The following is a 13,343-nucleotide window of genomic DNA, read 5'->3' on the forward strand; positions in this document are numbered from 1 at the left end:
ATGGGGCTGCTCGCCTTTCACACCAAGCCTGTGTTCTGAGCGCGAAATATAGAGCTCAGACTGACTTCAAACCCCAACTCGTAAAATACACACACACACACACACACACACACACACACACACACACTAGTCCTTAATACTGTATATATTGTTTTATTTTATTTAACCTCTATTTAAAAAGGCAAGTCAGTTAAGAACAAATTCTTATTTTCAATGACGGCCTAGGAACAGTTGAGCTACCTTCCAGTGCCTGCATTGTAACATTGGCTGAAATAGTACTCACACAACTATTTCATGTTTCTAAATGATTTCTTTATTCAGACGAAGGGTACTGCTATGGGATCCCCCATGGCTCCCAACTATGCTAATTTCTATGTGGGTTACATGGAGAAACAATCCATTTTCAACCCTCTCAAAAATGTTTTCTTGCCTAACATCATTATTTGGAAACGGTATATTGACGATATTTTTGTTCTATGGAGGGGTGATGCAGAACTGCTCCAGGCGTTTTATGCTTTTCTTAACTCCTGTTCTGAACATTTGAGATTTACTATGCAATCTGATACACGTCAAATCAGTTTTCTTGATCTTCTGATCTTGTGTGAAGATAATGTTCTATACACTGATCTTTACAGGAAACCTACTGATCGTAACAGTTTGTTGAGGGCTGATAGTTGTCACCCACTTCCCTTGAAAAATGGTTTGCCCTACAGCCAATTCTGTCGAATCACAAGAATTTGTATTAAACAATCAGATTTCGACAGAAATATGGCTGAGACTCAGGATAAGTTCAAGGAGAGGGGGTACAACAATGATCAGATTAATATTGCCATTGAGAAAATTCAAAACAAAACGAGACATGACCTTTTTCAAGGTCAGTCTCGCAAAAAGACGCATTCTTGCATTCTCACTACCCGCTATTCAAAGTGCTCTGAACAAATTAAAGGAATCGTTCACAAACATTGGCACATTCTGAAATATGATGATAGTCTCGTTAATGTGTTTTCTGATCTTCCCTTGGTCGTATTCTCGCGGGGCAGAAATCTCAGAGACCAATTGGTACACTCTGATTTACCACCCCAAGATATTCCTGAACAACGTCTATTTGCGCCCCTACTGGATGGAAATTACAAGTGTAATGGCACTTATAAATGTAGATCCTTCAAACACCCACAAACAGGGAAATCGATCCCAATCAAAGGTGTTATTACGTGTTCCACTAAGGCAGTTATTTATCTTATAACTTGTCCTTGTGGTAAAAATGATGTGGGTAAAACAAAGCGTGAATTAAAAGTACGTATCTCAGAGCATCGTAGCACCATTAGGTGCAAAAACTTAACTTACCCAGTTGCGGCCCACTTTTTGGAAGCAAACCATCCGATTTCGTCTCTGCGTTATATTGGTATCGAACATGTCACCCTCCCGAGGAGAGGGGGTGACCTTGATAATTTATTGTTAAAACGAGAAGCTGCCTGGATCTTTAATTTAAAGACCCTTGCTCCCTTCGGTCTCAACATAGACTTTGATCTGAAGCCATTCTTGTGATAATTGTGATTTTGCCATTGTAATTGTTTGTTAGATACATTTTAGACTACAAATGCTATGATCGTATGCTATCCATTTGTTTGTCTTTTTGTATGTTCTTTGTATGCCATTTTTTTAAATATTTGAGTTAACCAATGATATTAGGCCATACTTGGCCATGATTACAAACACCTGTGTGTCTCTTGACACTATTTAAATGACTCATCTCGCAGTGTGTGATGATACCCTGATGAAGACAGCTTCGCTGTCGAAACGTTGGTTATTACATTTTTGCATCTGAGCTCTTAGAGTGTGCGGCTTTCCTTTATTTTCTAGTGTTCTACTCCGCTAGCCAGCACCTCGCCTTTAAAGGTGTGCGTTTCTTTTTTCTAGATTGGCCTAGGAACAGTTACCTTGTGAGAACCTGACATTTACTGTATGTGTATTTTTAGCCCTGGGTGTGTTGAACTGGCCCTGCAGTGTGTGTGTGTTCCAGTGATATATGCTGCTCCCTGCTGTGTTTCTGTACTGGCCGTGTAGCTGCTGGAGTCCCTGTGGTTTGAGTGACAGGCGGCTGGCGCTAGCTGCCTCAGTCTCCGTGGGGGTCCCTCCATCCCGCCCTCCCTCTCCTCTCTGCCCGAGTTAGCCTTATGATCTCTCTATTACTTCCTCTGCTGCAGTTAGCTCTTCTCCCGCCCTCCGTCTCCTCTCTGCCCGAGTTAGCCTTATGATCTCTCTATTACTTCCTCTGCTGCAGTTAGCTCTTCTCCCGCCCTCCGTCTCCTCTCTGCCCGAGTTAGCCTTATGATCTCTCTATTACTTCCTCTGCTGCAGTTAGCTCTTCTCCCGCCCTCCGTCTCCTCTCTGCCCGAGTTAGCCTTATGATCTCTCTATTACTTCCTCTGCTGCAGTTAGCTCTTCTCCCGCCCTCCCTCTCCTCTCTGCACGAGTTAGCCTTATGATCTCTCTATTACTTCCTCTGCTGCAGTTAGCTCTTCTCCCGCCCTCCGTCTCCTCTCTGCCCGAGTTAGCCTTATGATCTCTCTATTACTTCCTCTGCTGCAGTTAGCTCTTCTCCCGCCCTCCGTCTCCTCTCTGCCCGAGTTAGCCTTATGATCTCTCTATTACTTCCTCTGCTGCAGTTAGCTCTTCTCCCGCCCTCCGTCTCCTCTCTGCCCGAGTTAGCCTTATGATCTCTCTATTACTTCCTCTGCTGCAGTTAGCTCTTCTCCCGCCCTCCGTCTCCTCTCTGCACGAGTTAGCCTTATGATCTCTCTATTACTTCCTCTGCTGCAGTTAGCTCTTCTCCCGCCCTCCGTCTCCTCTCTGCCCGAGTTAGCCTTATGATCTCTTTATTACTTCCTCTGCTGCAGTTAGCTCTTCTCCCGCCCTCCGTCTCCTCTCTGCCCGAGTTAGCCTTATGATCTCTCTATTACTTCCTCTGCTGCAGTTAGCTCTTCTCCCGCCCTCCGTCTCCTCTCTGCCCGAGTTAGCCTTATGATCTCTCTATTACTTCCTCTGCTGCAGTTAGCTCTTCTCCCGCCTTCCTTCCTCTGTGAACATGTACCCCTCGTCCTCCCTGTAACTCTCCCTGTAAAACCCTCTCAAATGTTTTGCTTGCTCTGTCCCACATGTTGTTTTCAGTTTTTTTCTCCACCTCCCTTTTCTCCACTCCTTCCGTAGCCCCCCTCCCTGCTCATGTCCAACAGTGTCTTCTTCGTCATGGATGTGTCTTCTAGTCCTACACTGTCTACTGGTTTACTGTATCTCTATTGGTCGAGAAGATAAGGTCTTGTGCTGTCGTGGGTTGATGAGGTGAAGTCTCATGCTGTGATTAGTTAATGTTACCCAGATGACAGACATCATCGCCACGGTGAGGGAGTCCAACCTGAAGCTGACGTTGGCGTTTGGTATCGGCATGCATCACGCTGGACTACACAAGAGAGACAGGAAGACTGTGGAGGAATTGTTTGTCAACTGCAATATCCAGGTAGGACCCTGATAGGTACAGGTAGAACAATGTAGGAACCTGATAGGTCCAGGTAGAACCATGTAGGATCCTGATAGGTCCTAGTAGAACCAGGTAGGACCCTGATAGGTCCAGGTAGGACCCTGATAGGTCCAGGTAGAACCATGTAGGAACCTGATAGGTCCAGGTAGAACCATGTAGGATCCTGATAGGTCCTAGTAGAACCAGGTAGGACCCTGATAGGTCCAGGTAGGACCCTGATAGGTCCAGGTAGAACCATGTAGGAACCTGATAGGTCCAGGTAGAACCATGTAGGATCCTGATAGGTCCAGGTAGAACCAGGTAGGACCCTGATAGGTCCAGGTAGAACCAGGTAGGACCCTGACAGGTCCAGGTAGAACCAGGTAGGACCCTGACAGGTCCAGGTAGAACCAGGTAGGACCCTGACAGGTCCAGGTAGAACATGGTAGGACCCTGATAGGTCCTAGTAGACCCAGGTAGGACCCTGAGAAGTCCATGCAGAACCAGGTAGGACCCTGACAGATCCAGGTTATGCAGGTAGGACCCTTACAGGTCCAGGTAGAACCTGGTAGGACCCTGACAGGTCCAGGTAGAACCTGGTAGGACCCTGACAGGTCCAGGTAGAACCTGGTAAGACCCTGACAAGTCCAGGTAGAACCAGGTAGGACCCTGACAGGTCCAGGTAGAACCTGGTAGGACCCTGACAGGTCCACGTAGGACCATGTAGGACCCTGACAGGTCCAGGTAGAACCATGTAGGACCCTGATAGGTCCTAGTAGAACCAGGTAGGACCCTGATATGTCCAGGTAGAACCAGATAGGACCCTGATAGGTCCTAGTAGACCCAGGTAGGACCCTGATAAGTCCAGGTAGAACTAGGTAGGACCTTGATAGGTCCTAGTAGACCCAGGTAGGACCCTGATAAGTCCAGGTAGAACTAGGTAGGACCCTGACAGATCCAGGTAGATGCAGGTAGGACCCTTACAGGTCCAGGTAGAACCTGGTAGGACCCTAACAGATCCAGGTAGAACCTGGTAGGACCCTGACAGATCCAGGTAGAACCTGGTAGGACCCTGACAGATCCAGGTAGAACTTGGTAGGACCCTGACAGGTCCAAGTAGGACCAGGTAGAACCTGGACAGGTCCAGGTGGGACCCAGGTGGGACCCTGACAGGTCCAGGTAGAACCAGGTAGGACCCTGACAGAGCCAGGTAGAACCTGGTAGGACCCTGACAGGTCCAGGTAGAACCTGGTAGGACCCTGACAGGTCCAAGTAGGACCAGGTAGAACCCTGACAGGTCCAGCTGGGACCCAGGTAGGACCCTGACAGATCCAGGTAGATGCAGGTAGGACCCTTACAGGTCCAGGTAGAACCTGGTAGGACCCTAACAGATCCAGGTAGAACCTGGTAGGACCCTGACAGATCCAGGTAGAACCTGGTAGGACCCTGACAGATCCAGGTAGAACATGGTAGGACCCTGACAGGTCCAAGTAGGACCAGGTAGAACCCGGACAGGTCCAGGTGGGACCCAGGTGGGACCTTGACAGGTCCAGGTAGAACCTGGTAGGACCCTGACAGGTCCAGGTGGGACCCAGGTAGGACCCTGATAGGTCCAGGTAGAACCAGGTAGGACCCTGACAGGTCCAGCTGGGACCCAGGTAGGACCCTGACAGGTCCAAGTATGACCAGGTAGGACCCTGACAGGTACAGGTGGGACCCAGGTACGGGGGGTGGGGGGGGTTAGAAGGATTACTTTATCCTATCCTAGGTATTCCTTAAAGAGGTGGGGTTTCAGGTGTCTCCGGAAGGTGGTGATTGACTCCGCTGTCCTGGCGTCGTGAGGGAGCTTATTCCACCATTGGGGTGCCAGAGCAGCGAACAGTTTTGACTGGGCTGAGCGGGAACTGTGCTTCCTCAGAGGTAGGGAGGCGAGGTGAGGCCAGAGGTGGATGAACGCAGTGCCCTTGTTTGGGTGTAGGGCCTGATCAGAGCCTGAAGGTACGGAGGTGCCGTTCCCCTCACAGCTCCGTAGGCAAGCACCATGGTCTTGTAGCGGATGCGAGCTTCAACTGGAAGCCAGTGGAGAGAGCGGAGGAGCGGGGTGACGTGAGAGAACTTGGGAAGGTTGAACACCAGACGGGCTGCGGCTTTCTGGATGAGTTGTAGGGGTTTAATGGCACAGGCAGGGAGCCCAGCCAACAGCGAGTTGCAGTAATCCAGACCCAGGTAGGACCCTGACAGGTCCAGGTAGAACCTGGTAGGACCCTGACAGGTCCAGATTAAACCTGGTAGGACCCTGACAGGACCTTGATAGGTCTAGGTAGGACCTTGATAGGTCTAGGTGGAATCCAGGTAGTACCTTGATAGGTCCAGGTGGGACCCAGGTAGTACCTTGATAGGTCCAGGTTGGACCCAGGTAGGACCCTGATATGTCCAGGTAGGACCTGATAGGACAGTGACACACAGACAGAAGACTCTCACACAGGTATGACACACTGAGGATCCTCCTACAGGTGTATACATATTGAATAGTTACAGGTATATACATATTGAATAGTTACAGGTGTATACACATTGAATAGTTACAGGTGTATACACATTGAATAGTTACAGGTATATACACATTGAATAGTTACAGGTGTATACACATTGAATAGTTACAGGTGTATACATATTGAATAGTTACAGGTATATACATATTGAATAGTTACAGGTATATACATATTGAATAGTTACAGGTGTATATGTATTGAATAGTTACAGGTATATACATATTGAATAGTTACAGGTATATACATATTGAATAGTTACAGGTATATACATATTGAATAGTTACAGGTATATACATATTGAATAGTTACAGGTGTATATGTATTGAATAGTTACAGGTATATACATATTGAATAGTTACAGGTATATACATATTGAATAGTTACAGGTATATACATATTGAATAGTTACAGGTGTATATGTATTGAATAGTTACAGGTATATACAACAATGTTGCAGATATGACACTGAAGGTGTTTCTGCTTTACTTTGTTAAATCCATGACAGGTATGACACTCTAATCTCTCTCTGTCACCAGTACTCTGACCTGGGGTGTCAACTTCCCTGCCCATCTGGTCATTGCCATTGTCTGGTCATTGTCATCTGGTCAAGGTACTGAGTACTACGATGGGAAGACCAGACGCTACGTGGACTACTCCATCACTACTCCATCATGGTAGTGAGTTAGAAAGTCCAGTACATCCATGTGTTTTCACCTGAATGTGTAGGTGTGGTTTATCTCTCCTGTAGTTACAGTAGGTTGTAGTTGTTCTGTAGGTGTGATTTATCTCTCCTGTAGTTACAGTAGGTTGTAGTTGTTCTGTAGGTGTGGTTTATCTCTCCTGTAGTTACAGTAGGTTGTAGTTGTTCTGTAGGTGTGGTTTATCTCTCCTGTAGTTACAGTAGGTTGTGGTTGTTCTGTAGGTGTGGTTTATCTCTCCTGTAGTTACAGTAGGTTGTAGTTGTTCTGTAGGTGTGATTTATCTCTCCTGTAGTTACAGTAGGTTGTAGTTGTTCTGTAGGTGTGGTTTATCTCTCCTGTAGTTACAGTAGTTTGTAGTTGTTCTGTAGGTGTGGTTTATCTCTCCTGTAGTTACAGTAGGTTGTAGTTGTTCTGTAGGTGTGGTTTATCTCTCCTGTAGTTACAGTAGGTTGTAGTTGTTCTGTAGGTGTGGTTTATCTCTCCTGTAGTTACAGTAGGTTGTGGTTGTTCTGTAGGTGTGGTTTATCTCTCCTGTAGTTACAGTAGGTTGTGGTTGTTCTGTAGGTGTGGTTTATCTCTCCTGTAGTTACAGTAGGCTGTAGTTGTTCTGTAGGTGTGGTTTATCTCTCCTGTAGTTACAGTAGGTTGTAGTTGTTCTCTAGGTGTGGTTTATCTCTCCTGTAGTTACAGTAGGTTGTGGTTGTTCTGTAGGTGTGGTTTATCTCTCCTGTAGTTACAGTAGGCTGTAGTTGTTCTGTAGGTGTGGTTTATCTCTCCTGTAGTTACAGTAGGTTGTAGTTGTTCTGTAGGTCTGGTTTATCTCTCCTGTAGTTACAGTAGGTTGTAGTTGTTCTGTAGGTGTGGTTTATCTCTCCTGTAGTTACAGTAGGTTGTAGTTGTTCTGTAGGTGTGGTTTATCTCTCCTGTAGTTACAGTAGGTTGTAGTTGTTCTGTAGGTGTGGTTTATCTCTCCTGTAGTTACAGTAGGTTGTAGTTGTTCTGTAGGTGTGGTTTATCTCTCCTGTAGTTACAGTAGGTTGTAGTTCTGTAGGTGTGGTTTATCTCTCCTGTAGTTACAGTAGGTTGTGGTTGTTCTGTAGGTGTGGTTTATCTCTCCTGTAGTTACAGTAGGTTGTAGTTGTTCTGTAGGTGTGGTTTATCTCTCCTGTAGTTACAGTAGGTTGTAGTTGTTCTGTAGGTGTGGTTTATCTCTCCTGTAGTTACAGTAGGTTGTAGTTGTTCTGTAGGTGTGGTTTATCTCTCCTGTAGTTACAGTAGGTTGTAGTTGTTCTGTAGGTGTGGTTTATCTCTCCTGTAGTTACAGTAGGTTGTAGTTGTTCTGTAGGTGTGGTTTATCTCTCCTGTAGTTACAGTAGGTTGTAGTTGTTCTGTAGGTGTGGTTTATCTCTCCTGTAGTTACAGAAGGTTGTAGTTGTTCTGTAGGTGTGGTTTATCTCTCCTGTAGTTACAGTAGGTTGTAGTTGTTCTGTAGGTGTGGTTTATCTCTCCTGTAGTTACAGTAGGTTGTAGTAGTTCTGTAGGTGTGGTTTATCTCTCCTGTAGTTACAGTAGGTTGTGGTTGTTCTGTAGGTGTGGTTTATCTCTCCTGTAGTTACAGTAGGTTGTAGTTGTTCTGTAGGTGTGGTTTATCTCTCCTGTAGTTACAGTAGGTTGTAGTTGTTCTCTAGGTGTGGTTTATCTCTCCTGTAGTTACAGTAGGTTGTAGTTGTTCTGTAGGTGTGGTTTATCTGTCCTGTAGTTACAGTAGGTTGTAGTTGTTCTGTAGGTGTGGTTTATCTCTCCTGTAGTTACAGTAGGTTGTGGTTGTTCTGTAGGTGTGATTTATCTCTCCTGTAGTTACAGTAGGTTGTAGTTGTTCTGTAGGTGTGCTTTATCTCTCCTGTAGTTACAGTAGGTTGTAGTTGTTCTGTAGGTGTGGTTTATCTCTCCTGTAGTTACAGTAGGTTGTGGTTGTTCTGTAGGTGTGGTTTATCTCTCCTGTAGTTACAGTAGGTTGTAGTTGTTCTGTAGGTGTGGGTTATCTCTCCTGTAGTTACAGTAGGTTGTGGTTGTTCTGTAGGTGTGATTTATCTCTCCTGTAGTTACAGTAGGTTGTAGTTGTTCTGTAGGTGTGCTTTATCTCTCCTGTAGTTACAGTAGTTTGTAGTTGTTCTGTAGGTCTGGTTTATCTCTCCTGTTTATCTCTCCATCATCGATCTGGGAGAATTTCATAATTGCTGAGAGGTGAAAGGTTAAATGGGCCTACTCTTTCTCTGTTGCTCTCATGGATAATTGACTCAGGTATTTTTTAATTGCCTGGTCAGAACATCTTCTGTTATTGTACTCTTCCAGGGGGATCACATCTGGTAACTAACTACCTGGAGGACAGTTTGAAATGTATTGTCTAACTTTTTTTGTTACTTTGGGGAGGGTTGTGTGTTTTTTTTTATTGGGCACAGGGGATGGTAGTGTGTTTTTTCCGCCACTGATTTACATTTGCCATTTCACTATGTAATATATCCATATAGCCGCATTTCCTCATCTGCTTGTATGCGCCTCTCCTATCAAGGTGTTTTGGTACTTCCCTTATGCACTGTGCTTTTCCACGTGCTTACTATACCACCGGTAAATAGTCTACCAGTCTACTGTCTATCCTGCCCTCTATCCATAGTGACAATAGTGATTTTATTGTATTTTATTTAACCTTTCTTTAACCTCTCTGGGCTAGGTGGCACCAAATCGTCCCACCTACGTAACAGCCAGTTGAATCCTGTGGCGCGATTTTCAAATACCTTAGAAATGCTATTACTTCAATTTCTCAAACATATGACTATTTTACAGCTATTTAAAGACAAGACTCTCGTTAATCTAACCACACTGTCCGATTTCAAAAAGGCTTTACAACGAAAGCAAAACATTAGATTATGTCAGCAGAGTACCCAGCGAGAAATAATCAGACACCCATTTTTCAAGCTAGCATATAATGTCACAAAAACCCAGAAGACAGCTAAATGCAGCACTAACCTTTGATGATCTTCATCAGATGACACACCTAGGACATTATGTTATACAATACATGCATGTTTTGTTCAATCAAGTTCATATTTATATCAAAAACCAGCTTTTTACATTAGCATGTGACGTTCAGAACTAGCATACTTCCGGCGAATTCACTAACAATTTACTAAATTACTCACGATAAACGTTCACAAAAAGCATAACAATTATTTTAAGAATTATAGATACAGAACTCCTCTATGCACTCGATATGTCCGATTTTAACATAGCTTTTCGGTGAAAGCACATTTTGCAATATTCTAAGTAGATAGCCCGGCATCACAGGGCTAGCTATTTAGACACCCAGCAAGTTTAGCCTTCACCAAAATCAGATTTACTATTACAAAAGTTTGATTACCTTTCCTGTTCTTCGTCAGAATGCACTCCCAGGACTTCTACTTCAATAACAAATGTTGGTTTGGTCCAAAATAATCCATAGTTATGTTCCAACAGCGGCGTTTTGTTCGTGCGTTCAGGACACTATCCGAATGGTAAATAAGGGTCACGCGCACGGCGCATTTCGTGACATAAGATTTCTAAATATTTCATTACCGTACTTCGAAGCATGTTAACCGCTGTTTAAAATCAATTTTTATGCCATTTTTCTCGTAAAAAAAGCGATAATATTCCGACCCGGGAATCTGCAATTAGGTAAACAGCCGAAAGAAAATACAGCATGGGGTCGACTCGGGCACGCGCCTAATTCCTTTGTCCTCTGATCGGCCACTTGGCAAAGGCGATTATGTGTTTCAGCCTGGGGCTGCCTCGATATCGTTCAGCTTTTTCCCGGGCTCTGAGAGCCTATTGGAGCCGTAGGAAGTGTCCCGTTACAGCTAAGATCCTGACTCTTCAATAAACAGAGGCAAGAACAACAACACCTTGTCAGACAGGCCACTTCCTGCATGAAATCTTCTCAGGTTTTTGCCTGCCATATGAGTTCTGTTATACTCACAGACACCATTCAAACAGTTTTAGAAACTTTAGGGTGTTTTCTATCCAAAGGCAATAATTATATGCATATTCTAGTTACTGGGCAGGAGTAGTAACCAGATTAAATCGGCTACGTTTTTTATCCGGCCGTGTAAATACTGCCCCCTAGCCCTAACAGGTTAACTAGGCAAGTCAGTTAAGAACAATTCTTATTGACAATGACGGCCTACCAAAAGGCAAAAGGCCTCCTGCGGGGCCGGGGGTCTGGGATTGAAAAAATAATAAGTACAATCTAAATATAGGACAAAACACACATCACAACAAGAGAGACACAACACTACATAAAGAGAGACCTAAGACAACAACATAACAGCAAAACATGACAACACAGCATGGTAGCAACACAACATGACAACAACACGGTAGCAACACAACATGGTAGCAGCACAAAAACATTATTGGGCAAAGTCAACAGCACAAAGGTCAAGAAGGTGATAATGGGATCATTTGTCCAGATCTGCAATAAGTTAACTAGCAATCATACCACTCATAAAAAAATCTTCACCACTTTTCAATATAAATCCACAAGATGGAGGAATAGCTGATAGACAACAGAGAGGCCAGGTGCATCAAATAAAACAATATCAAGCTTTATTTATGCAGCACATTTCAGACATGGAATGCAATGTGCTTTACAGGGGAAAAGCCTGAGGAAAAGCAAAGCTCACTGTGCTTTACAGGGGGAAAAGCCTGAGGAAAAGCAAAGCTCACTGTGCTTTACAGGGGAAAAGCCTGAGGAAAAGCAAAGCTCACTGTGCTTTACAGGGGAAAAGCCTGAGGAAAAGCAAAGCTCACTGTGCTTTACAGGGGAAAAGCCTGAGGAAAAGCAAAGCTCACTGTGCTTTACAGGGGAAAAGCCTGAGGAAAAGCAAAGCTCACTGTGCTTTACAGGGGGAAAAGCCTGAGGAAAAGCAAAGCTCACTGTGCTTTACAGGGGAAAAGCCTGAGGAAAAGCAAAGCTCACTGTGCTTTACAGGGGGAAAAGCCTGAGGAAAAGCAAAGCTCACTGTGCTTTACAGGGGAAAAGCCTGAGGAAAAGAAAAGCTCACTGTGCTTTACAGGGGAAAAGCCTGAGGAAAAGCAAAGCTCACTGTGCTTTACAGGGGGAAAAGCCTGAGGAAAAGCAAAGCTCACTGTGCTTTACAGGGGGAAAAGCCTGAGGAAAAGCAAAGCTCACTGTGCTTTACAGGGGAAAAGCCTGAGGAAAAGCAAAGCTCACTGTGCTTTACAGGGGGAAAAGCCTGAGGAAAAGCAAAGCTCAAAAGATGTTTTAAGATTTCTTTTAAATATGTCCACAGTTTCAGCCCTAGTCAAGTATTTCATTTATATTGCTTCTGATATTGGTATGTATCCTAGACTGTTCTCTTTCCAATCCTATGTGACCTTTACTACCGTTCAAAAGTTTGGGGTCACTTAGAAATTCCCTTGTTTTCCATGAAAACATACATGAAATGAGTTACAAAATTAATAGGAAATGTAGTCAAGACTTGACAAGTTTATAAATAATGATTTTTAATTGAAATAATTGTGTCCTTCAAACTTTGCTTTCGTCAAAGAATCCTCCATTTGCAGCAATTACAGCCTTGCAGACCTTTGGCATTCTAGTTGTCAATTTGTTGAGGTAATCTGAAGAGATTTCAACCCATGCTTCATGAAGCACCTCCCACAAGTTGGATTGGCTTGATGGTCACTTACATACCATATGTTCAAGCTGCTCCCACAACAGCTCAATAGGGTTGAGATCCGGTGACTGTGCTAGCCACTCCATTATAGACAGAATACCAGCTGACTGCTTCTTCCCTAAATAGTTATTGCATAGTTTGGAGCTGTGCTTTGGGTCATTGTCCTGTTGTAGGAGGAAATTGGCTCCAATTAAGCGTCGTCCACAGGGTATGGCATGGCTTTGCAAAATGGAGTGATAGCCTTCCTTCTTCAGGATTCTCCCACTTTACCACCACCAAAGCACCCCCAGACCATCACATTGCCTCCACCACATGCTTGACAGATGGTGTCAAGCACTCCTCCAGCATCTTTTCATTTATTCTGCATCTCACAAATGCTCTTCTTTGTGATCTGAACACCTCAAACTTAGATTTGTCTGTCCTTAACACTTTTATACAATCTTCCTCTGTCCAGTGTCTGTGTTCTTTTGCCCATCTTAATCTTTTATTTTTATTGGCCATTCTGAGATATGGCTTTTTCGTTGCAACTCTGCCTAGAAGGCCAGCATCCCGGAGTCGCCTCTTCACTTTTGACGATTGAGACTGGTGTTTTGCGGGTACTATTTAATGAAGCTGCCAGTTGAGGACTTGTGAGGTGTCTGTTTCTCAAACTAGACACGCTAATGTACTTGTCCTCTTGCTCATTTGTGCACTGTGTCCTCCCACTCCTCTTTCTATTCTGGTTAGAGACAGTTTGCGCTGTTCTGTGATCAATTAGCCTTTTAAAATGATAAACTTGGATTAGGTAACACAAAGTGCCATTGGAACACAGGAGTGATGGTTGCTGATAATGGGCCTCTGTACGCCT

The 13,343-nt window shown here is 44.4% G+C and overlaps 1 pseudogene; it reads left to right on the top strand.

Annotated features, from left to right (window-relative positions):
• The window catches only part of LOC106579054 (activating signal cointegrator 1 complex subunit 3-like), a 111,786-nt pseudogene that overhangs the window by 76,743 nt on the left and 21,700 nt on the right, over positions 1-13,343 (top strand).

Source organism: Salmo salar, chromosome ssa02, assembly GCF_905237065.1.
Source record: "Salmo salar chromosome ssa02, Ssal_v3.1, whole genome shotgun sequence".
Classification (NCBI taxonomy): domain Eukaryota; kingdom Metazoa; phylum Chordata; class Actinopteri; order Salmoniformes; family Salmonidae; genus Salmo; species Salmo salar.